The sequence below is a fragment of the Miscanthus floridulus genome, chromosome 17 (genome assembly GCF_019320115.1).
Source record: "Miscanthus floridulus cultivar M001 chromosome 17, ASM1932011v1, whole genome shotgun sequence".
Classification (NCBI taxonomy): Eukaryota; Viridiplantae; Streptophyta; class Magnoliopsida; order Poales; family Poaceae; genus Miscanthus; species Miscanthus floridulus.
In genome coordinates this window covers 80,063,809-80,088,269 of record NC_089596.1, presented here as the reverse complement: position 1 = coordinate 80,088,269, position 24,461 = coordinate 80,063,809, and the positions used below count along the sequence as shown (strand labels likewise).

At 42.6% G+C, this 24,461-nt stretch overlaps 3 non-coding genes and 1 pseudogene across 3 annotated transcripts; 3 read left to right on the top strand and 1 right to left on the bottom strand.

Moving 5' to 3' along the window:
- Positions 1–697: 697 nt before the first annotated feature.
- Positions 698–24,220, bottom strand: LOC136515841 (G-type lectin S-receptor-like serine/threonine-protein kinase At4g03230; annotated as a pseudogene).
- On the top strand, positions 20,439–20,585 carry LOC136519310 (small nucleolar RNA snoR134). Its single transcript, XR_010774859.1, has one exon. It is a non-coding gene; the product is annotated as a small nucleolar RNA snoR134 (small nucleolar RNA).
- LOC136519309 (small nucleolar RNA U36a) lies at positions 20,651–20,735 on the top strand. Its single transcript, XR_010774858.1, has one exon. It is a non-coding gene; the product is annotated as a small nucleolar RNA U36a (small nucleolar RNA).
- On the top strand, positions 20,805–20,897 carry LOC136519233 (small nucleolar RNA Z223). Its single transcript, XR_010774790.1, has one exon. It is a non-coding gene; the product is annotated as a small nucleolar RNA Z223 (small nucleolar RNA).
- Positions 24,221–24,461: the final 241 nt, after the last annotated feature.

The window sequence follows — 24,461 nt, the reverse complement described above, 5'->3', positions numbered from 1 at the left end:
TCAGCATGCACCACCGTACCAGGTGTCCACTGTCCAGGTCGCACTGTGGACGACCATGGGAATTCCCGTCCAATCGGCAAAATCCCGTGGTGAACCAAAAGCAGCGATTCCTGTCCACAAGTTCGAGTCCCTGCTTGATCGTTGGGTGCATGCATACATACAGAGAACTAAAAATTGTGTAAAGCAAAATTCTCCATGAATATGATTTTTACAAGCATATATACCTGTGGTTTACACATAATTGGACTTCATCAGTATGCATTGTAACACAATACAAAGTTAATTATTAAAAAAAACAGTATGGGGGATACAAATGTCTATAATTTGAGAAAGTTTTAACTTCCCTTTACAAGCTGGGAAGAACAAATATAGACGAAACATGTCTCGACAATATTTATTGCAGTAGAGATAACACAAATCAAGATTCCCGAGTACTCATACATCATTCTCCTCTGGCTATTAGGCCATGTTTAGATTCCAAAAATTTTCACCCTAAAATGTCACATCGAATCTTGCGGCACATGTATGGAGTACTAAATATAGACGAAAAATAAAATTAATTGCACAGTTGGGTGAGAAATCGCGAGACGAAACTTTCGAACCTAATTAGTCCATAATTAGACACTAATTGCCAAATACAAACGAAAGTACTACAGTAGCTAAAACCAAAAAATTTTGCCAACTAAACGCGCCCTTATTATTCATGTACCATGGACTTTGAGTTTCTTGGAACCTGCAGTGAGTGTACAAGCGAGTAAATAAATATATATGTACGTCCATAGTAAATAAATAAGAAGATGGGGGGATAAACGAAATTCTATATATGTGATCATCAGGCACTTACTTTGGTGTATTTTGGTTGCTTTGGGGTTGGCAGCTCTTTCTTGTTGTCCAACATCTCGACAACATCCAGCATAGGGGGCCGGTCTGCACGATCAGATTGGGTGCACAAAAGCCCTATCTCCATGCATCTTCTTACCCCCTTTAGCTGTGACTCGGAACACAGTGATGGATCAAGTAACTCCTCCATCCGCCCAACCTCCCGTGCTACCCAAGCCTGAAACAAAGCATGGCAGAATGACGATAAGGTTTGTAGCTGGGGCATATATTAGATATGTTTTTGCCCATTGTAGTTTTCCTTACAATCTCTTTTTTAACAGTCATTATCATCTCACTAACTCGTATGATCCAGTGGTCCACATTGCCGCTGAGACCACAAGGGGGTTTTACATAATTACAGAGGCAAGTAAGAAATTAGTACGAGTATGTACTACTCCTACTTATAGTTTGTACAGTAGGAACATGCTTATATATAGCATGTGCGCATGTTTTAATTACTTACCCATTCAATTGAAGCTTGGTGACGTGCTGGTTCGGATCTGCACATACCGCTTATGGTCTCAAGAAGGATGACACCAAAACTAGACATCATACATTGTCGTCAACACAATGCCTTCAATGATATATTCAGGAGGCATATATCCCCTGTAGTATGATATATAAAATGAATTTAGTTATCTAAGGGGAAATGAAAAGAAAAAAAAAGGCTTGCATGTATTGTCATTCTATTAGCATATCGCATTTTAATGGTATTTTGTTGTGTTCTGGAACACTCCTTCAATTTACTCAAATATTACGGAATGAAAGGCTTACATTGTGCCTGCCAATAAGTACTCGGTGTCATGAGATACCACATCATCACCTTGGACAAGCATTTTTGCTCTACGAAAATCAGTTGTCTTTGGATTTATATCAGAATCCACCAGGACGTTACTTGGCTTTAAATCCAAATGGACAAATCGTTGCTCATGTAGGTAATGTAGACCATGTGCTATACCCTGAATTAGCTGGAGGCGAGAGGACCAATCAAATTGAGACCCTGAAAAATGCATCACGTGGAAATAAATAACTATTGGTTCGCGATACAGAATTTATCTTAGGGGAAAAAGTAATCGATCTAGTATGTCAGTGGACACATGCCATAGATAATGTTGTCCATGCTTCAATGCGGCATGTGCTCTTCCACCAAAAACACATAATCCTTATAATCTGCTGCATATCCATATCCGAGAAGCTGGACTATATTTTTGTGCTCAAGCTTTGAAACGTGTCTGAGTTTATCACATATTTGCACCATAGAAAGTTTGTGTGGATATTGAATTTTCTTGATGGCAACCGCAAGTTCATCATTTAAAACACCCTGGAAAAGAAAAAAGATCAAGTTGAACTCGTCATGGGTACAGTGTTAAAAATTGTCAATTCTAATGAGTGAAAAGAAATTTGAAGATTATAGTTCTAGAGATTTAGTTAAATCAAAAATTGATGTGGGGGAGCACAAACTTATAAGGTGGACGCAAGCACTCGCCTATTAGAGTTGTTTATTCTTGAATCACTACTAGAAAAAGTATTTGCAGAGACGACTCTTTTTTTAGGGGCGGCTCAATCTAAAACCGTCTTTAAAAATAGATCTCAAAACAAGCCGTCTCTAGAAATACATTTATAGGGATGACTGGTATTTTCAGCCATCCGTAGAAATCGTTCCATTCGTAGGGGCGGCTCTGAATCTAGCTACTCCTACAGAACAATTTCTAGAGGTAGCTAGATCTAGAACCACCTCTAAAAATGGATGCCAAACAGTAAAATTACGTATTGAAATTCCAATTTTTCAAACGACCTCGGCAATTTCTCTTCTTCTAATAAAAGAAGCTTTTTATCCATTTTTGCATGGATAAAAATGGATCTATTGCTCTTACAACCTATTGTTCTAAAAATGGATCTATTGTTCTTGCAACCTATGGATAAGAAATACTAATTGTGTGGAGTAAACTTTTGAAGATGACAGGCAGCATCGGAATAATAAATATTACTTTCCATCCACAAATATTAGACATTCTGGGATTTTTTTTCATTTGTCCAAAAATATAATGAATAATTAGTCCCAATAACACAACAGTCATCGTCAATTAGGCACTTCATCAGGTTGATTTTTTCCATATAAAGTTGGAGGTGTAGCCCAAGACCCGCTAGAATTAAGAAAATAAATATCCTTTACACATGGGCACATGCATTTATTTTATCTCACCAGAACCTGAATATCATATTTATAGATGGAGCCGGTAGAAGTGTACATAAGTTTGGTAATTACATGACTTGTGAATTTCCCCTTCCGTCCACCTCCAAGATTCTCCTCCCCTTTCTACCTTCCTCTAGATAAATCTCACACCCCAAAATTTCTATTTTGAGATGTCAATAGTATTCATAAAATAAAATAAATGATTTCAATACTTTTTTCTAAAAAAATTCAAGATTTAATTAGCTTGTTGACAATTTAAATAGTGAAAATATGATTTTCTTAAAAAATATTATTTTTTAGATTCATGCTGGTTGTGTAGTTTTATTTGAGTGAAAAAGAATTTATAAAATTTGTTTAACTCAAATAGGTTTTTCTTTGCTTTTAAAATAAATTTTGTAACAAGTTTTGACTTAAAAAGGTTTTCAAGAATGTTTTGCTAAAAAAAATCTTTAGGGAAAACATTTTCAAAATAATTTCTAAATATTTTAAAAGAGTTTGATACGATTTGCAAAAATCTCTAAAATCATCGATCTCTTCAAAAGCCCAAATGTCTACGCTCCCTAATGGGCTTTAACGCTTATTTAGGCGCATTAGTGGAGGTGAAAGATGCAACATCAATTAGTACCATATTGCTAATTGATATGTAGGTAGGGAGTTCTTCTCCCTATATTTGGGTACCAACTCCGTGGGAAAGGCACACTAGAACTATTGTAGGGAGCTTCTAGTTTGAGAATCCCTAAGATAATAAATTCGATTTTTCTTCTCTCTATCTCTCTATTGCGTTATCTCTAATGCCTCGCGCGGCGCCACCACTACCCGGCTTGCCATAGCCATGGTCATGAGGAGGAAAATGACATTTTCTAAGGGGGCCCTATGTTTTTCTATAATTATTTTGAGGTCCAAAAGTTTTACATTTAGTCCATGGCTTATAAAATATTTACAGATAGGTCCTTTTCTTTACAATTAAGTCCCTAAAAATTTGAAAGCTCATATCTTTTTAGCTATGGCTTTGTTTTAGGTGCCTTTTGCACTCATGTGATTGTAGAAATAATTCATTAGTAACCTTTATAGTTATTTGTTACTCCACTTATCAAGGAACGATGGAAGCATTGTGCATAAATCCATTTTTCTATGTTTACCTTTCCATTGATAATATAATACAATTTAAAAGTACTTGGACGACTATAGCTTAAATACATTTCTGTTAGTACCTATAGTTCTAGTCATAATTCTTTTGAGTTTAAACGACTAGTGCATAGTCAATTTTTGCTGATGGTTGTAATTTTCTACTAGTGGTTTCTGCCTTGTCCGACCCCCAGGGGTCGGGCCACGCCTCGTCCGACACCGAGGACAAGGTTTCTGCATCGTCCGAACCCTAGGGGCCGGGACACGCCTCGTCCGGTCTCACGGGGAGGGCCCCACCTCGTCCGACCCTTGGGGGTTGGATTCCGTCTCGCCTGGCTCCCAGGGAGAGATTTCCGCCTCGCCCGATCCTTGGGGATCGGATCTGCTACCGGACCAAAGCAGTAGTCCCAGGGTAGGACTCGAACCACTTCAACCACTATGGCATGGAGGCGCACGCCTAGGAGCACGTCTCGGACGCGTCCTGATGCGACTGGCGATCGCATCAGGCCATGCTGGGAAACTCACGTCGCCCATTGCGTCAATAGGCCAGCACTATGCTGCCAACTCCCTGCCTGAGCACCGTCCAACATTAGTCAACCGTCGTCAGTTGACTGGCGCTGTATTGCCAACCCCTCGTACAACCTCTATCAGGGGACCCTCTGACCATTCCGTCTGTTCGGATGGGACGGAAGACAAGAATGGCGCGCGACGCCCGCACGTAAGCTGCAGCGGCCAATAGGACCCTGGTACAACGCCGTTGCCACCATGATCTATAGGGTCAGTGGGACCCACACGAAGAGGAGGACGGCACACCTCCAGGAGCCTTATTTCTCTTTCCTTTTTTTTCTTCCCTTCATTTGTAACCCCTGCTTTCCCTTGACCTATAAAAGGGAAAGCAGGGCTCCCACTAAGGGGCATTGGTTCATCGCACATCGGTTCATCATACATCGATTCATCGAACAAACACACCGCATCCCACCAGAGACTTGGGAGCTCCTCCCTCACTCGTCTGTTTGTAACCCCAACTACAAACTCAGTGCCGGTAACACGAGCAGCCCGAAACTAGACATAGGGACATTCGGCCTGAACTACTATAATCCTTGTACCCTCTTAGCACACCATCCAGGTCAGACGCGCAATATACAAATTTACTAGCCGGTGCTTACTCGAAACACCGACACCGATGCCTCGTCGTCTAGCTGTGGCATAGATCGGGCAAGGCGGCCGCGCGCACTGTTGAGGAACGGTGCTGGAGATCTGCCGCTCGTGACCGAGGGTGCCATGATCGATGATGATGTCGTCTATCCTGTCACCGGCAACGAGGACCTAGTCGCAGCAGGGCTTTCCCCAGAGGACGATGACGACATCCGTGACGACGCTACGGTGTTGTTTGGTGTTGATCTCCTCGGTAACGGCTCTGCTCCGATCAATCTGAATGGCGATGGTGCAGGGGCGACGATGAAAGGATCAAGATGCCCAGGAGGGGGAGTGAATTGGGCTAATTCTAAATTTCTTTGCAATAATTAAATCCTATGGTTAGCCCAATTAACCCCTTGTGCCTAGAAAGTGTTTTTAATTGTTCTATCGCACAAACGACTTGCAACCTAAGTTCCAATCCTACTCTAGCATGGCAATTCTATGAATATAAAGACCAGAATTGAATTGCTCAAAGTAAAAGCTCAAAGTAAATGCTCAAAGTAAAGAGAGAAGGAGGAACGCGGCGATGTTTTGCCGAGGTATCGGAGAGTCGCCACTCCCTACTAGTCCTCGTTAGAGCACCCGCGCAAGGGTGTAGCTCCCCCTTGATCCGCGCAAGGATCAAGTGCTCTCTACGGGTTGATTCTTTGACACTCCATCACGGTAAATCACCCACAACCGCTCACAACTTGAGTTGGGTCATCCACAAGCTCTCTGGATGATCACCAAGCTCTCAATCACCACCAAGCCATCTAGGTCATGGAGATCACCAAGAGTAACAAGCATGAACTCTCACTTGACCATGACAAGCCTAATGAGAAAGGTGGATGCACACTTTGCTACTCTTGGTCTCACTAATGAGGGCTCTCTTTGGGATTCTCAAATCTCAATCACCTCACTAGGACCTTGCTCTTCTTGGCACTCTCTAAGGTGTTTCTTAGCTGTTGGAATGAGCAAAAGTACCCCCACACACGAATGGAGGTGGTATTTATAACATGGGCTGAAAAACAAACCGTTATGTGCCTCTGTGGGGTGACCGGACGCTCCGGTCAGTACACCCCGAACTCCAGTGTTTATAGTGTGACCGGACTCCAGTCAGCACTGACCGGACATGTCTGGTCATGATTTTCCCTCTCTGGAACCTTACTGGAGTCGGCCGGACGCTGGCCCTCAGCGTCCGGTCACTTCACCTCTCAGCGTCCGGTCGCACCAGACGATTTCAACTTGGTCAAATGAACTGACCGGACTCTGCGCCAGCGTCCGATCAACCCAAAACCAGTGTCCGGTCAGTATTTGACCCTCCATTCACTTCCAACTCTCGATCATATGTGAATGAAGTTTGCTCCATTGGATCAAAGGGCTATTTTGGAGCTACCTAGTGCTAGTTTTAACAAGTGTGCACCACACCTAACTCACTAGACTCACCTAGGTCAAGCTACACGTCCATACCCCCCTTAATAGTACGACCAAAGGAAAAACAAAGTCATAAACTACTCTAAGTGTCTCCTCAACACCAAACGACACTTAGAACTAGTCCATCCTTAACCTTGTCGTCCATCCTTTGAAAACCAAAATGATTTCCATCGTAGGGGCATGACCACCTTGATTGCCCAATCGATCTCCATTACCATGACCTAACTTAATTGCCTCTGCAAAACACACATTAGTCATAGTAATAACATATTATCATTAATCACCGAAACCCAACTAGGGGCCTAGATGCTTTCAATCTCCCCCTTTTTGGTGATTGATGACAATACTACCTCGAGTATGTGAAAGAGATGAGGTTTTTAACATGCTTGGTTCATATAAGCTTTTGGCAATAAGAACAAAAGTGTTAGGCAAGCTTATATGACCCAAGCCAATATGATGTACTCAAAAGATATGAAATAAGCATGAGTATAAGTAATGAAGCTCATTTGCATCAGAGTAAAACGCGGAAGCAAAGGCAAATGAGTATAGCACAAGTGATGACATATAAATGATTCAAAGTAGAGAGCACACATGTCATATATCATGATCACGTAGATATCACTATCACATAGATATAGTTTAATGCATAAATGTAAACACACGACGAATGCATAATAGTGTATCACACATAGAAACTCTAAATGTAATAGATAAGCTAATTTAATAACTAGGCTCCCCTAGATATGCCGCTCCCCCTAAGTCTAACATACTCGAACCCTCTCCCCCTTTGGCGTCAAGCACCAAATCCTAAGGGTCGGTCGGTGGGGCTGCAGCGGACGAGCCGGGCGCTAAGGTGCGAGGAGCGAGCTGGAACTGAGTGCCATCATCATCTAATCTTGAGCTCTGAGCTGTCTGACCCTCTATAGCTGGAAGCGATGCTGAAGCAGTCTGGGTCGGATCAGGAACTAGAGCTGCTGTAGGCTGTGCTGGTATGACTGAAGCAGCCGGCTCTGATGATGCCACTGAGGATAGGAGCATCTCTATAGTCCCGGTGATAGGTGCAACTGTAGAAGGACCTAGGACGTGTAAGTATGGAGGAGTGGGATGCCCTGTCAACTCACTGAATGAAGCACCAAGGCTCCTGGACACTGTAGTCTCTAACACTAGCAGCGAGGACATCTCTGCCGGTGTGAAGCCCGTTTAAAGAGGTGTGAACTGCGGGGCTATCACTGGTGAAGCAAAATACTAGGACACCTACTCTATAGGTGAAGCAAACTATGCTGGTGGTTGTCCCTGACTCTGAAGCCACTAGGCTGTAACGCTGAAGTCATAGAAGTAGTGGCAGTCTGACCAAGCTGGGGCAAAGGCTATAGCGGTGGAGCCCCAATAGCTGTCACAACATGCTGCATAAATCCAAGAAGCTGCTGCTGCATGAGGATCTGCTACTGATGCATGGCCTGCTGTTGTTGCTGTAGAGCCCGCAGCTGCTGCTGAATAGCTAGCTACTATCGCTGGAACTCGTCCTGCCGAGTCTGGAACTATGCGAAAGTAGCAGCTGTCTCCTGAGCCTGGCATGCCTGGTCCTGCCTCATCCGCTCAAGTATGGCAAGAAGAGCGGGGTCTGTCTGCGGTGCAGGTGGAGCTGAACTAGAGCTGCCGGCCTCATGATCATGTCGACATGTAGGCATCTAAGGAATGTCCTAGTAGTCCTCGTCTGAGCTGTCACTGGGGTCACTCTCGACCATCCCCTCCTGTTGAGCAAGCTCCTCCTCCTCTGTAGCTGCAATACCCCTGATAATATCATCTTATTGGGCTACAGTCTCTGGCACCTTAGGACGACGGCACGGCTAACTAGGTGCTATAGGTGTACTATGCCGTATCATCTAAGTCAGGTTATAAGTAGGGAACTCGGTAGTAGCACCACTGTACTCAGCTAGCATCTCAGGCAGCCTCACTATAACTACCCTGTGAATAAGAAATGTGATCCAATGGGCATAGGCAACTGATGGTGACCTCTGAACCTCTCAGCAATAGTATCCTCCGTCTCTGATAGAAGAAGATCCTAGATGTCAAACACTGTCTACTGCATTAGGTAGTTGAGAAGCCATAGCTGTAAGCGAGTCAAGCCCTCATGATACCCCATCCTCGGAATTAGGGTCCTCCTCATAATGGCATCCAGCACTCTAGCTATAGGAGTGAGATCACTGGGAGTCCTGCTCGACCCCTCGCCAAAAGGCTCCTTGAAGCAGTGGTGGACTAGATCTATAGGAGGTATCATACCGCCATGAGGGCATCTAGGAGGCACTGTCTGGCCATAGCACACCTCATGTAGCCAAACAGGCTGCTCCTGAAGTCTGAGAATCTCCCTGACCCTAGTGCTCGTCAGCCTGTAATCTCTACCTCTGAATGCAAAGTGAATATATCTGTGATGCGGGTCAATCCAGAGAGTAGCATAGAACTGACGAACCCAAGAAGGAACTTATAATCTGGTCCATCCAATCAAGTCTGTCAGCCCCGGCAGATATACAAGGTAGGGGCGAATGTGCTCTTCGACTACTACAATAATAGACTCTATGTTGCACACCCGCTGAGATCTAAATACAGCACCACTGTTAAGATATGCTTGTAGAAATCCTCCTAGAGTGGTGTATAGAAGCCCTCTGATGCTCTGTCATCCCTCCTTGGCGGGAACCACTGCTCAAAGTCCACAAACCTAAGCTGCTGCACCTGCTTGGCTATGGCAGCCCTCAAGTCCAAGTGTGTCACCAGAGGCAGACCCTGTGGTCTATGCGGTGGACGAGAACCCCTCCGCTATGTATCTACCCTCGGTGTGACTGGAGCATGGGAACGACCAGAGCGGTGAAGCTATGACTGAGGTGCCTGCACTGTCTCCTCGGCCTGTTGTCCCTCCTGAGTCTGCTCTGCTGCCTGTGTATGCTGCTGAGACTCCCCCTGAGGCTGACCCTCATTAATGGCAACACGCCGTCCACCAAGCATGAGAGTCCCAGCTGGACCACCATGAAAGCGCTCAACCTCATCAAGTGCTTCTCTTGTCGCTGGTGGAAGCTACTGATCTGTAATAACAACACCACTGTGAGCACCTCCTCTCTCGGCATGCTCTGTAGCCTCTGCAACTACGGCTGTTCTAGCTGTCTCTGCATCTGGGTACTTGCGCTTCTTTGTTGCAGTCTTCTTTATTGCCTTGCCTTTTGGATCTGTAGGCAAGCGAGGTGGACGCCTCGGATCCTCATCACCTGGACCACCTTCGATGTTCTTGACATGAGCCATCTAACAAGAACTACTACCTCTAACAAAGATCAACTGTTGCTAACACTTTCGAGGCTTGGCCTCGATCCGTACTCGCGAGCTTGGCCCCGAGTTGACTGACAACTGCCACTGAGACCTCAACGGCACCGACTCGCTGCACGATAGAATAGATAGGATATACAAATAATTTTAATTATGCATCTAGAGATATGAAATCATAAGAAAGCAAGCAATTAGGTATGAAATTGAAACGTGGGCTTCCTACCTGACGAATCGGCGAAACGACGAGAAGAGGAACGAATCGGGGAACCACCAGATCAGCAATGCGAGGCTAGGGTTCGTGATGCGCTGGATCGGCAATGCTCTTCGATGAATCAGTGAGGGAAGCAGCTCGGTTAGGGCACCAAAAAAACTCTTAGAAACAGCGCTGATTAGGGCGATGCTAGGGCACGAGCACTGGCGTGGTAGCGTCGCTGGATTGCTGCGGGCGTGGAGCTTGGTGGCGGCTTGGGCAGGAGGATGAGGCTGTGTGGCGATGCTGATGTAGCTAGGGCACGAGCACACGGCGGCGCGGGTAGTGGAGGCGTGGGGAACTACGGGCGGCACGTGAAGCTTGCGGGGGTGGCGCTCGGGCGTGGGAGGCTGCGGCTACGGCAGCGCGGGAAGGCTAGCGTGGTGTCTAGGGCAAGGCTGGCGCTGTGGCTTGGCGAGGTTGTGGAGGCAGCGATGTTGGCAGAATAGGTCACGGACGCGCGACGGCTCGCTATATAAGGGTCCCCGATGGAGTTGGATAAGGAAAGAATAATAGAGATCGAAATCCGCACGACTCCTATTGACCGGACGCTCCGGTGGTAGCTACCGGACGCTGCCACCCAGCGCTCGGTCGATTCCAGTAAGGTCCAAAACCCCTAGAATCATGATCAGATGTGTCCAGTGGACACCGACCGGACGTAGCTAGAGTCTGGTTGATCCTGTCGACGTCACCTTCTTTTGACCGAACGCTGGATCGCCTTCTGACCGGACGCTGGGAGAACACTATTTCAGCGTCCGGTCACTCCTTCTCAGCAGTAGTTCACCTCCTATGAACTGACTGGATGCTGGACATCAGAGTCCAGTGCAGCGTCCGGTCACTCTTTCTTCAGCGAATCTTCAATGTCCTTCGTGCTGCCTGTTCCCAATCAAGTCCCAACTCCAATAAGATCCAAATAAATACCAATTGGGACTGATGTGAGTGACCTCTCTCAAACCCTCATGTTTTTCAAAAATATTTTGCCTTGGGTTATAATTCTTTTTAAGAAAATAGGCAATAAGAGGGCAATTTAAGATAAACGACAAAACAACATTCATGCATATGCAATACTTGAATGTAAATCTAGTTGCTTGTCAAGTTTGATCCAAGGTTAAGCTTCTTCACACGCTTTTCGGTGGTTATCTTAACCATGTTAGACAAGCCCTATATGCATTACCAAAGATTAAACATGTTGTATATTACAATGCAGTGCAAAGGACAACACAAGCTCATCTTTTAGTAAAGTTGCTAAAATCAAGAACATTGAGCTCATTCCGTAATCTACAAAATGTTGCCTCATCTAGCGGTTTAGTGAAGATATCCGCCAATTGATCCTCGGTCCTTACAACTTCTAATGATATATCATTCTTAGCAACATGATCTCTAAGAAAGTGATGGCAGATATCTATGTGCTTGGTGCGAGAGTGTTGAACCAGATTATTTGCAAGTTTTACCGCACTTTCATTATCGCACAAAAGAGGTACTTTTTCTAGAACTACACCATAGTCTAGCAAAGTTTGTTTCATATAAAGTATTTGTGCACAACAAGCACCCGCGGCAATGAATTTCGCTTCGGCGGTAGACAAGGCCACACTATTTTGTTTCTTGGAGGACCAAGACACAAGTGATCTACCAAGCAAATGGCATCCTCCAGATATGCTTTTTCTATTAACTTTGCATCCGGCATAATCCAAATCAGAATAGCCAACTAATTCAAATATAGCTCCTTTGGGATACCAAAGGCCAATGCTTGGTGTGTGCTTAAGATACCTAAGGATTCTTTTTACAGCAATTAAATGAGTTTCCTTAGGATTAGCTTGAAATCTAGCACACATACACACACTAAGCATGATGTCGGGCCTAGATGCGGTTAAATATAACAAGCTACCAATCATAGAGCGATAGAGAGTTTGATCAACCTTGTTACCTTCCTCATCTAGGTCGAGATGTCCATTAGTTGGCATTGGTGTCTTGATTGGCTTACATTCATCCATCTTGAATTTTTTGAGAAGATCTTTTGTATATTTCTCTTGAGAGATGAAAATCCCTTCTTTCATTTGCTTGACTTGAAAACCAAGAAAGAATGTAAGCTCACCAATCATTGACATCTCAAACTCCTTCGACATCAATTCACCAAACTCTTTGCATGAATCTTCATTTGATGATCCAAAGATGATATCATCAACATACACTTGACAAATGAAGATATGCCCATCAAGCTTCTTGGTGAATAGTATGGTGTCGACCTTCCCAATAGTGAAGCCCTTCTCAATGAGGAAGTCCCAAAGGCGCTCATACCAAGCTCTTAGGGCTTGCTTAATCTCGTATAATGCCTTGGACAACCTATAAACATGATTAGGATATCTAGGGTCTTCAAACCTGGGAGGTTGATCAACATAGACTAGTTCATTAATAAAGCCATTTAAAATGCACTTTTCACATTCATTTGATATAATTTCATTTCATGATGTAATGCATATGCAAGAAGGATACGGATGGCTTCTAGTCTTGCAACCGGTGCAAAGGTCTCTCCAAAATCCAAACCTTCAACTTAAGAGAACCCCTTTGCAACTAGTCTTGCCTTGTTCCTCACAACAACACCTTGATCATCTTGCTTGTTTCGGAACACCCGCTTTGTTCCAATGAATCTTGCACCTTTTGGCCGCTCTTCAAGAGTCCATACTTCATTGCGAGTGAAGTTGTTCAACTCTTCATGCATGGCATTTATCCAATCCGAATTTTGAAGGGCTTCTTCTACCTTAGTTGGCTCAAAGCAAGAGACAAAAGAGTGATGAGCAATAAATGAAGTAAGTTTTTGTGAGCGAGTCATTACACCCTTTGATGGACTCCCTATGATGAGATCTTGTGGATGATCTTGTAGTAGAGGTGTATTTCTTCTATTGACCACTTGAGGAGGAGGTTGTGGAACATCAACATCTTGTGCTTGTGCCACCATTTGCTCATGGGAGACATGAGTGTCTTCATTTTCTACTCTCTCATCTTTATCACCATCTTATGGCACACTTGATGAAGAAGGTGGATCAATCACTTATACATCATCTTCATCATCTTTAGGCTTGATGTCTTCAACCGGAATGTTCTTCATAGCCTCCCTCAATGGTTCATCACCTATATCATTAAGATTCTCATGTGCTCCTTGGGAGCCATTAGATTCATCAAATTCCACATCATATGTTTCTTCAACCAAGCCGGTGGCATGATTAAATACTCTATATGCTTTAGACTTTGATGAGTAACCAACAAGAAAACTAATATCACAATGTCTTTGAAACTTCCCTAGGTGTTGCCGCTTCTTGTAGATGTAGCATTTGCAACCAAACACCTTAAAGAAAGAGACGTTCGGCTTCTTCCCATTGAGCAACTCATAAGGTGTCTTGCCAAGGAACTTTTGAAGGAATAGGCGGTTGGATGCATAGCATGCGGTGTTGATAGCTTCCGCCCATAGAGCTTCGGCGGTGTTGTACTCATCAAGCATTGTTCTTGCAAGAGTGATCAATGTCCGGTTCTTTCTCTCAACTACACTATTTTGTTGAGGAGTATATGTTGCGGAGACCTCATGTTTGATTCTAACTTCATCACAATAGGTTTCTATGTTTGTGTTGTCAAATTCTTTTCCATTATCACTTCTAATCTTTTTGAGCTTCACTTCAAATTCATTTTGAGCTCTCTTGGCAAACTTTTTGAAGCATGATGCAACTTCAGATTTGTCATGAAGGAAGAATACCCATGTATACCTTGAATAATCATCAACAATCACAAGACAATAAAGATTTCCTCCCAAACTCTTATATGTTGTTGGTTCAAATAAATCCATGTGACGGAGTTCTAGCACTCTTGTGGTTAACATGAAAGCTTTGGTTGGATGAGTATTTGCAACTTGCTTGCCAGTTTGACATGCACTACAAAGCTTGTCCTTCTCAAACTTCACATCCTTCAACCCTCTCACCAAATCATTCTTCATTAGCTTCTTAATTGAGCTCATCCCAACATGAGCAAGTCTTCTATGCCATAGCCACCCAAGAGTTGTTTTGGTGAATAGGTAAGTCTTCAAGTTTGCATCTTCGGAGGTGAAGTCCACTAGATATAGGTTGTTGTATCTAAATCCTTTGAATATCACTTGTTCATCATCCTTCTTAGATACAACAACTTTCTTCTCGGTAAACAAGCATTGGAAGCCAAGATCACATAATTATCCAACGGATAGCAAGTTGAAGCTCAATGAAGCAACATATAGCACATTTGAGATTGAATGATCATTTGATATTGCCATTTTGCCCAATCCTTTAACCTTGCCCTTTAAGTTATCTCCAAATGTGATTCTTTCTTGTCCATCTACTTCTTCATCTAGTAAGGTGAACATACGAGGATCACCGGTCATATGTTGTGTGCAACCACTATCAATAACCCAATGACTTCCACTGGTCTTGTAGTTCACCTACACACAAGAGATCAAGCTTTAGGAACCCAAACTTGTTGAGGGCCCTTCACCTTCTCAACAAGTGACTTTGCAACCTAAATTTTCTTAGGCCTATTCTTGTTGAGAGGTCCTAAGAACATGACTTTCATTTTCCCACTAGAATCATTTCTAAGCATGTAGTGAGCATTGAAAGCAAAGGGTCTAGCATGCTTGGGCAAAGGTTGTGGTGGTGGAGTTTGGCACTCATGAGCAAAGTGACCTTCTTGTCCATACTCAAAGCATCTCTTTGGCTTTGCCTTTGGCTTTGATTGTTGTTGTTGAGCTTGAGCCTTCTTCTTCTTCTCTTGATTTGCCATGTACCCAATGCCACTTCTATCCATCTTTATGACGGTGTTCATTAGGAGCTTACTTTGAAGATGCTTGCCTATTGTGAACTTGCTCAATCCAATCTTAAGATACTCTTTTTCTAACTTGAGCTTCTTGTTTTCTTCCTTGAGAGCATCATGGTTCTTCTCTTCCTTGAGCCTCTTGTTTTCTTCTTTGGGCTTTTCATTCTTAAGAATCAAATCACCACCATGATCAAGAGTTTCTAGCACAATGGTATTGTGGCTTTTGATTTCTTCAAGATCTTTCTTAAGCTTTGCATTGTCATTCTTGAGCTTGACAAACTCATCATAATCATCGGCCTCAACCACTTGCTTGCCCTTGCTACTAGAACTTTGCTCAATGCTCTCAATGATCAAGTCATCACATGATGTAGCTATATCAATCTTAACAATATGGTTAGTAGCATCATGTGACTCATTGAATAGAAATTCTTAAGCTATGACAAGATTATCATGGTTAATCTTAAGAGTTGTATATTCTTCTTTTAGCTTGTTGTGGCTAGTGATGAGCTCTTTGTGCACCCACTCAAGTTTATCATGTTTATATTTAAGCTCTTTCTTAGAAGATTTGAGCTTCTTGAGATTGGATGACATGGCATCATTTGCTTCTCTAAGCTCAACACTAGCCTTTTTCGCTATATCACATTTTGCTAAAAGTGCATCACTTTTAGCTTCTAGCTTTTCATTCTTAGCTCTAGTCTTTATAATGATCTTAGTGTATTATTTTAGCAATCTAGCAAGATCATCATAAGTAGGTGACTCATATTCATCATCATCACTATCGCTATCATCATTACTAGCATGTTCATCACCACTACTATCATCATTATTTGATACCTTGCGTTCACCCTTGGCCATAAGGCATAGGTGTGTAGAGGATGATGGCGGTGGTGGCGGTGAAGATGATGAGTCAATAACAATGGCGGCCACCTTCTCGTTGTCACTATCATCATCGGATGATCCACTGGATGAATCAATGTCCGTGAGCCAATCACCGACGATGTAAGCCTTTCCACTCTTCTTCTTCTTGTGGAAGTCCTTCTTCTTGCCATCTCTCTTCTTGTATGGCTTGTTCTTTTTCTTCTCATCTTTATCTTCATTGCTTGAGTCATCTTTCTTGCCCTTGTTCTTATTCTTGAACTTGTCTTTCTTGGGCTTGGTGCATTGGTGTGCTAGATGACCAAGTTCTCCACAATTGTAGCAATCCATCTCGGAGATTGGCTTCCTTCTAGAGCTTGTGAAGAACTTTTTCTTCTTGCCATCGAACTTGATGCCACTCTTGTTGAGCTTCTTTAGCATCTTGGTGGTTTTCTTCACCATGAGAGCAAGGCTTGCATCATCAAATTCAACATCACTTGAGCTCTCGTACTCAAGCCTTGCTTTGCCCTTCTCTTGGCTAGCTTTGAATGCTAAATCTTTTTCTTTCTTCTTTGTAAAGGATGAGCCATCTTGAGGTGTGATGTTCATGTACATCTCATGAGCATTGATCTTTCCCAAGATTTATGTCGGTGTAGCGGTGGAAAGATCACCTTGATGTAGCACGGTCACAATATGCCCATATTTGTCAATGGGGAGAACACTCAAGATTTTTCTTACAACATCGGATGGTTGCATTTGAGTGAGTCTAAGCCCATTGACTTCCTCTACAAGAACATTCAAACGTGAATACATTTCATTAGCATATTCTTTAGGAAGCATTTCAAAAGAGTTGAGCTTTTTCATGATAAGATGATAGCGTTCCTCACGCTCACTCTTTGTTCCCTCATAGAGCGCACAAACGTCTGACCATAGTGCATGGTCGTCTTTGTGGTTCCTCACCCGGTTGAACACATCTTTACAAAGGCCTCTAAAAATGGTGTTTCTAGCCTTTGCATTCCATTTTTTGTAATTCAACTCATCGCCTTGTGGGTGTGCAGCATCCCGAGGTTTTTGGAACCCTTGCGAGGCGGCTCTAAGTATTCCAACATCTAGAGCTTCTAGATACGCCTCCATGTGGATTTTTCAATATGGAAAATCATCCCCCTCGAAGATAGGAGGAGGTCCATCCCCATAAGACATCTTTCACTACGCGGTTAAGCCTAAATACGTGAGCACGACGCTCCGATACCAATTGAAAGGATCAAGATGCCCAAGAGGGAGGGTGAATTTGGCTAATTCTAAATTTCTTTGCAATAATTAAATCATATGGTTAGCCCAATTAACCCCTTGTGCCTAGAAAATGTTTCTAATTGTTCTACCGCACAAACGACTTGCAACCTAAGTTCTAATCCTACTCTAGCATGACAATTCTATGAATGTAAAGACAAGAATTGAATTGCTCAAAGTAAATGCTCAAAGTAAATGCTCAAAGTAAAGAGAGAAGGAGAAACATGGCGATGTTTTGCCGAGGTATTGGAGAGTTGCCACTCCCCACTAGTCCTCGTTGGAGCACCCGTGCAAGGGTGTAGCTCCCCCTTGATCCGCGCAAGGATCAAGTGCTCTCTACGGGTTGGTTCTTTGACACTCCGTCGCGGTGAATCACCCACAACCGCTCACAACTTGAGTTGGGTCATCCACAAGCTCTCTGGATGATCACCAAGCTCCCAATCACCACCAAGCCGTCTAGGTGATGGCGATCACCAAGAGTAACAAGCACGAACTCTCACTTGACCACGACAAGCCTAATGAGAAAGGTGGATGCACACTTTGCTACTCTTCATCTCACTAATGAGGGCTCTCTTTGGGATTCTCAAATCTCAATCACCTCACTAGGACCTTGCTCTTCTTGGCACTCTCTAAGGTGTTTCTCAGCTATTGGAATGAGTAAAAGTACCTCCACACACAAATGGAGGTGGTATTTATAACATGGGCTGAAAAACGAACCGTTATGTGCCTCTACGGGGTGACCGGACGCTCCGGTCAGTACACCCCGAACTCCAGTGTTTACAGTGTGACCGAACGCTGGCCAGCGTCCGGTCAGCACTGATCGGACGTGTCCGGTCGTGATTTTCCCTCTCTGGAACCTTACTGGAGTCGACCGGACGTTGGCCCTCAGCGTCCGGTCGCACCAGACGATTTCACCTTGGTCAAATGAACTGACCAGACTCTGCGCCAGCGTCCGGTCAACCCGGAACCAGCGTTCAGTTAGTATTTGACCCTTCATTCACTTCCGACTCTCGATCATATGTGAATGAAGTTTGCTCCATTGGATCAAAGGGTTGTTTTCGAGCTACCTAGTACTAGTTTTAACAAGTGTACATCACACCTAACTCACTAGACTCATCTAGGTCAAGCTACCCGTCCATACCCCCTTTAATAGTATGGCCAAACGAAAAACAAAGTCCTAAACTACTCTAAGTGTCTCCTCAACACCAAACGACACTTAGAACTAGTCCATCATTAACCTTGTCGTCCATCCTTTGAAAACCGAAATGATTTCCATCGTAGGGGCATGACCACCTTGATTGCCCAATCGATCTCCATTACCATGACCTAACTTAATTGCCTCTGCAAAACACACGTTAGTCATAGTAATAACGTATTGTCATTAATCACCGAAACCCATCTAGGGGCCTAGATGCTTTCAGACGACGACAAGGACGCCAGTGGCCTCCAACACCAGCAGCACTGATGATACTGTGAATCTGGTCATTTGTGAATGATGAATGAATCTGTGAATGTGAAAATGTTAAAGTGATTGAGTTGAGGAGCTGGTTGAGGTGTTACATGTGAACCGGGCTATGGGCTGGCACGGCCCGCCAATTTTGCCTTGCCTGACGGGCTGGCACGGCACGAAAATCGGCCCATAGTGCCGTGCCTGGGCCCAAGGCCAGGCCCGCGTGCCTGTGAGGCATGGCCCGTAGGGCACAGCGTGCCTTATCGGGCCGACCCCCATCGGGCCGTGCCGGCCCGTTGCCCATCTATACTATTTGATCTAGATCCAAGGGTCATGGAAACATGGGCGAATCTATGTGTATCCATCGGGGTCAGCTGACCCCGGTAACTTGCCAGAAATATACTTAAGTTTTTTAATCCACCTGTAAATTACTCTTTTAAATAGAAAATCAACATGTGTTTGACCCGATGCTTAGTCATTGACCCCAATGACATGATATCCTGGATTCGCCCCTGCATGAAAATCAGGTGTTGCATGGACAAGAATCACTCGATTTTTTATTTGTTGCCAATTGGGTGATGGTGCGGCGTCCAACACTCGAGTGTGACGGCCGTCAAAATCACTCGACCCATGGTAGACAGACCCTACTGTTTCTGTGGTTGCCGGATAGGAGATGGCCCAGGGTCCTTTCAAAAAGAAGAGATGGGCTAGGGTCCTATATTGCATGTATTATGTTTGCTTGTGCGATGGACCAAGCCCATGGCCTAGATCAGAACAAGATTAAATGGGCTGATTGGGCCATGGAACCGGGAGGAGTGGAATATCTCTTGTTGTTTTTCTAGTATTCAGCCGTAGCAGCTCAGTCTAAGTCCCAAGGGTTTGTAGTGGTTTGATACACCAAATTCGTCCTGTTTTGATAGTTGGAGGGTGTGTCCAATACATAGTTTCATAGTTTGAGATGAAAAACAAACTTCCGTATGGTTAAAAATAGATATGACCCAAAATTTGTATATATATTGACAACACAATTTTTACATTATTTGATTCATCACGATTACAAATACAGGAATGCTATAGATCACACATGTGTTTCTCCTCCTCCTGGCACACAAATTTTTTTATGTCACTGCCTTGTGGGGTCATCTTGTCGGCGCTGCCCAACGTGTGTAGTGCCTTCGCTGTTTTGAATTGGGAACCGCGCCGGCTCATTTTCCCCTTCTCCGCTCGCCTCGTCCGCCGCCTCGCCTGCTCCGCTCGCCTCGCCCGCCGGTGTCGTCCCTGCTCCGCTCGCCTTGTCTACCACTGTCGCTCCTGCTTCGCTTGCCTCGTGGGCCGCTATCTTCCCTGCTCCGCTCGCCTTGTCCGCTGCTGTCATCCCTGCTCCGGTGGCCTCGTCCGCATCTGCGCCTCTCCCTCCCGCGCCGCAGTTTGTTTGTTGTCTGCGCCTCGTCCGTTGCTGTTTTCGTCAGTTGTGTGGTTACCGTCGCCCGTCGCTGTTTGTCCGCCTCATATACTGAGGTGAGTCTTCTTCTCTCCCTCCGTCATTCTGCTTGACCACAGATCCGTGTGTTCCCCCTTTTTTCAGTAATTTTTTCTTTTCGTTTTTGTTGTTACCCATTTGCGATTCGAAGGGTCTAGACTATTGGATTAGATTGCTGCACGGTGGTAACCCCGGGCTTGTCGGATTTGTACCCTTTGAAGAAGGAAGCCCCAATGCCTGTGCTAGATCTAGCTTGCCATTCAGTGTTGCAGGCCCTGAAAAATCTTTTTGTTCGGTCTGTGTCAAAGGAATGGATACAAATATTCATAGCATCTTTGTCATTTAGAGTATTTGTGATATTTTGATTTGCTTTGTTCGTTTGATTGGTGGCAGTGATTTGACATTAACCGCGCTTCTGATCTAACCCATGAAGCAGTGGAAAAATAATGGTTGAATTTCTTAATATGAGTTGTCTAAGAAAATAGCCACCTGCCCCTTCATTTTAGTTGTTTTATATGCATCAGAATCACCATCTCTGCTCATGTAATTGATCTGTATACAACCATTCAGCTTAAAACGCCAGTGCTGCTTCTGAGAATTCTTGACTGATGATAGAGCCGTATCTGAGCCTCATTTATTCACATGTCTTGCACGTTCATACTTGTTGTAGGAGCATTAGAGAAAAAAATGCTAACATACTAATTAGGTAGAATCTGATTATTATAACATATTTGATTTCCTTCTATTTTTTTTCTTGTACCTTCAGTTCAAGTTCAGTATTATTTTAGTAGAACTTATTTTCAATTTTCTTCGGTTCAAGTCATGTGTAATATGCGGTTCAAATAATTTAGTTTTAGCCCACTAGAATCTATTTCAGTATAAGTTCAGGTTGTGTTTCGTATTTCAGTCTTTTTTCTTTTCATTATGTTTTGTTCAGTATAAGTTTCTGAATGTCCTAAAACTTTTCTGAATGATGGTGTGCTGGTTTCACTGCCGTATCTGCCTGTGCTAATTTCACAAGTGAAAACGAATAGCCTGTTTTAGCCCACTAGAATCTATTTCAGTAATTTCAGTTTCTAATTGAATGAGTCAGTTTTTTTCATTGTTTCTTTTGGTTTCAGTTAAATGAATAATACTTTTTTCAATGTTTTTTTTAGTTTTCAGTCAAGCTTTTTTTCATTGTTTTTTAGTTTTAGTTTTCAGTCAAGTATCTTTAAATGTTTTTAGGGTGGTGCTTTATAGTCTATAATTAGAAGTTCCTGTTTCGTTATCAAGTACTACTAATGTTAGATTAAGTGGTGCACTAAAATTGAAATTTGCTCTAAACTCTCTTTTTATTTACGTTGTATACTACCGGTATGAGAATAGTTTGTGTGATGGCCTGTTGCAATGTGCTTTGCCTCATTGAGTCAGTTTGAATGAGGCCTGTGGTTCTCTGAATGGGTCTATATTCAGCTTCTTGACTCATGGCTGTAGTGTGGTCTGATTAGGTGTGCTTAGTTGATGTCTGAAATCATACATATGTACATGTCCAGATACATATCTGGACTGATATTTTGAAATCTGAACCTCACATGTTGTCTACTAAGCTGCTTTAGTTTGGGTTACTTAAGTGTTTTAGCTTATAAGAAAGAATTGCCTACATGCTGGTTTCTGGTTTATAAAATACGATCCAATAATCAGTTATAGTTTTTTTTGTTGAACCTGAACCTTACATGTTATATAGTATTGTATAATATTGGATCATGCATTTTTTTGGGTTATTGACATTTTGTTTGTTTTTTTTCTAGTGTTGATTGTGGTATATTTGCTGTGAAGTTTATGGAGTTGTTGGACAAAAACATTGACCTCAGGCATATGTTTGACCAATCTGATATCCCAAACATAAGGGTGAAGCTTGCAGTTGATTTATTCTTCAGCAAAGGAAATTCTATTGACAAATCTCTTGTAATAAACTTCTATAAGCAGGTACCTTTTGCTATTCATACTACATATCTGCTATGTGAGTACATGTTTTTATTGTTGCTTCAATTTTTTTTGTAGGGCATTGATCCTCGTGTCTGTAATTAGTTTCTTGGTATTTTGTTTTGGAGGTTTTTTGAATCACAAATCTTTATGTAATTAGTTAGATACATGGCTGGAGATTTAATGTGGAGGAGTTAAATCCGTGTAAGGAGTGCATTTCACATGTACTGCAGAGATTATATCAAACAAATATGAAAAGTTACAGTACTCATAGCAGCATTACACAAAATGTTTGTGATATTAATTCTCAGCTTTTTCATAACTTAATATTACATGTCTTGTCATAATATTATGATTTTTTTATATTTCTTCGAATGGTCTTCAATCTTGTTGTCAACCTGATGTTTTTGATTCTTCTATCTATTGCCTTTCTGTTGAGTTGTTTCCACTGTTGTGTTGATTTTCTCCTGTTTTAGTAAATCTTAATAATAAGTATTGCAGTCCTTCAACAGATCATTTTTTTGGTAGTATGAACTGCCACTGACACCCTTCCCCAGACCCCGCACAGAGCGGGAGCTCTCTGCACTGGGTACGCCCTTTTTATGAACTTTTTAATTATCTTGTTTTGTTGTATCCCTTTGTCGTCTTCTTTTGCACTTGATAGTTCTTCTTTGTTGTTGTGGCTGATTTCTTCTTTTTTGCCTTCTCTTTTGCTGCTTCTACTATTGTTGGGTACCTCTTCCTCTTTTTTTGTCTTCCTTTGCTCTTCACCCTTTCTGGATTTTGTATATTATTTGTGCTGTTGTTTTCTTGTCCATGTATTACTCCATTAGTGATGCTTGTTGAAGTATTCACTTCATTTTGGAGCTGAAACTGGACATCTTCTTCCTCGAGTGATTGTATTTCGTCTTCCATAATTTTTGTAGCTTCAAGCAAATATACAAACTTTGACTCTGTTTTACAACTTTTTGTTGCCAATGTCAAAAGTCTTTGAGATAGCTGGCTAAGCACTTGTATATTGATTTGTTCACCTCCTGGATCAGCCACCATATCCATTTGATCCTCTAGGACTTTTGAAATCTCAAACATATACTCATACTGTCTCTTTTTCTTTGACCCTTTTGATGCAATTGTGACAAGCCATCTGGACAGGTTGTTGAACCTCAGGGTGCTGCTATCTGCTTGAGTTAGCACATGTACTTCTTTACTCATCTTCTTTTCATTCTTTCTCCACCTTTCTCTTGTAAGTTAACAAGAACAAGGTACTTCCTCACTCGATGTGGTTGTAGTGGCTGATTTTCGTCCACAAATACTTGAAACAACTCATCCTTTTCAATTACTTTAGTTTGTAGTGCTGTTGTATCCTGTAGCTCTCGCTAGAATTTAACAAAAATGGCTTTATTGTATAATTCTTGTCCTCGTCGTTCAATGTTGTACTTGGACCACAACACCTTCCTCTTTCTGTTACTTGGACCACAACACCGATCTTTTCTTACTTGTAGTCCGGTAATTGGTTGCAACCACTAGGGAGAACCAAGCCATGTAAGAGTACTCGTTGCAGAATCTCTGTGCTTCATCTGCACTTTTGAATTGCATTCCTATGCTTGGTATGTACTTGTCATCAATATCTGCTCCATCATTTAGCCTTTCTTCTTCTGTTTCATTTTCCAGGAATATTTCTATGTCTTCTTCATTTATATTGTTGTTGTCAATGTTTTCTGGCTGCCGCAGTCCATCATTAACATTCTGATTTGTACCAGTTTCCTGGTTTGAGATGTGTCGTTGATCCTCTGATCCAATAGCTTCCTGCATAATCAATTTTGTATAATAAACAATTGTGTTAGTGTTTAGGTTATTGTTGGAAAAATAAATATTAACTAAACTAGCATCATTGTAGCACACACTTACTGTTTGAAGATTCATTTCATCAAATATGTCTTGACTCCATTGATTATAGTACTCTTCACAAGAAAAATCGTCTTCATCAATCATGTTTGTTTCATCATAATTTTGTGTTCTTCTTTCAATTGATGTAGCCCAACATTCCTGCAAAATAATTTGTTATTTAGCTCCTCCTTGTAATGAAACTTTCTATTCTTACCAATACTTTTGTTGACACAAATTGAATTTGCTGTAAATTGGATTAATATGTTTCTTTGAATTAATTCATATTGATACTTGATAATGAAAGAACACACATGTCCTATATTATATATGCCGCCTTCATTGTGTA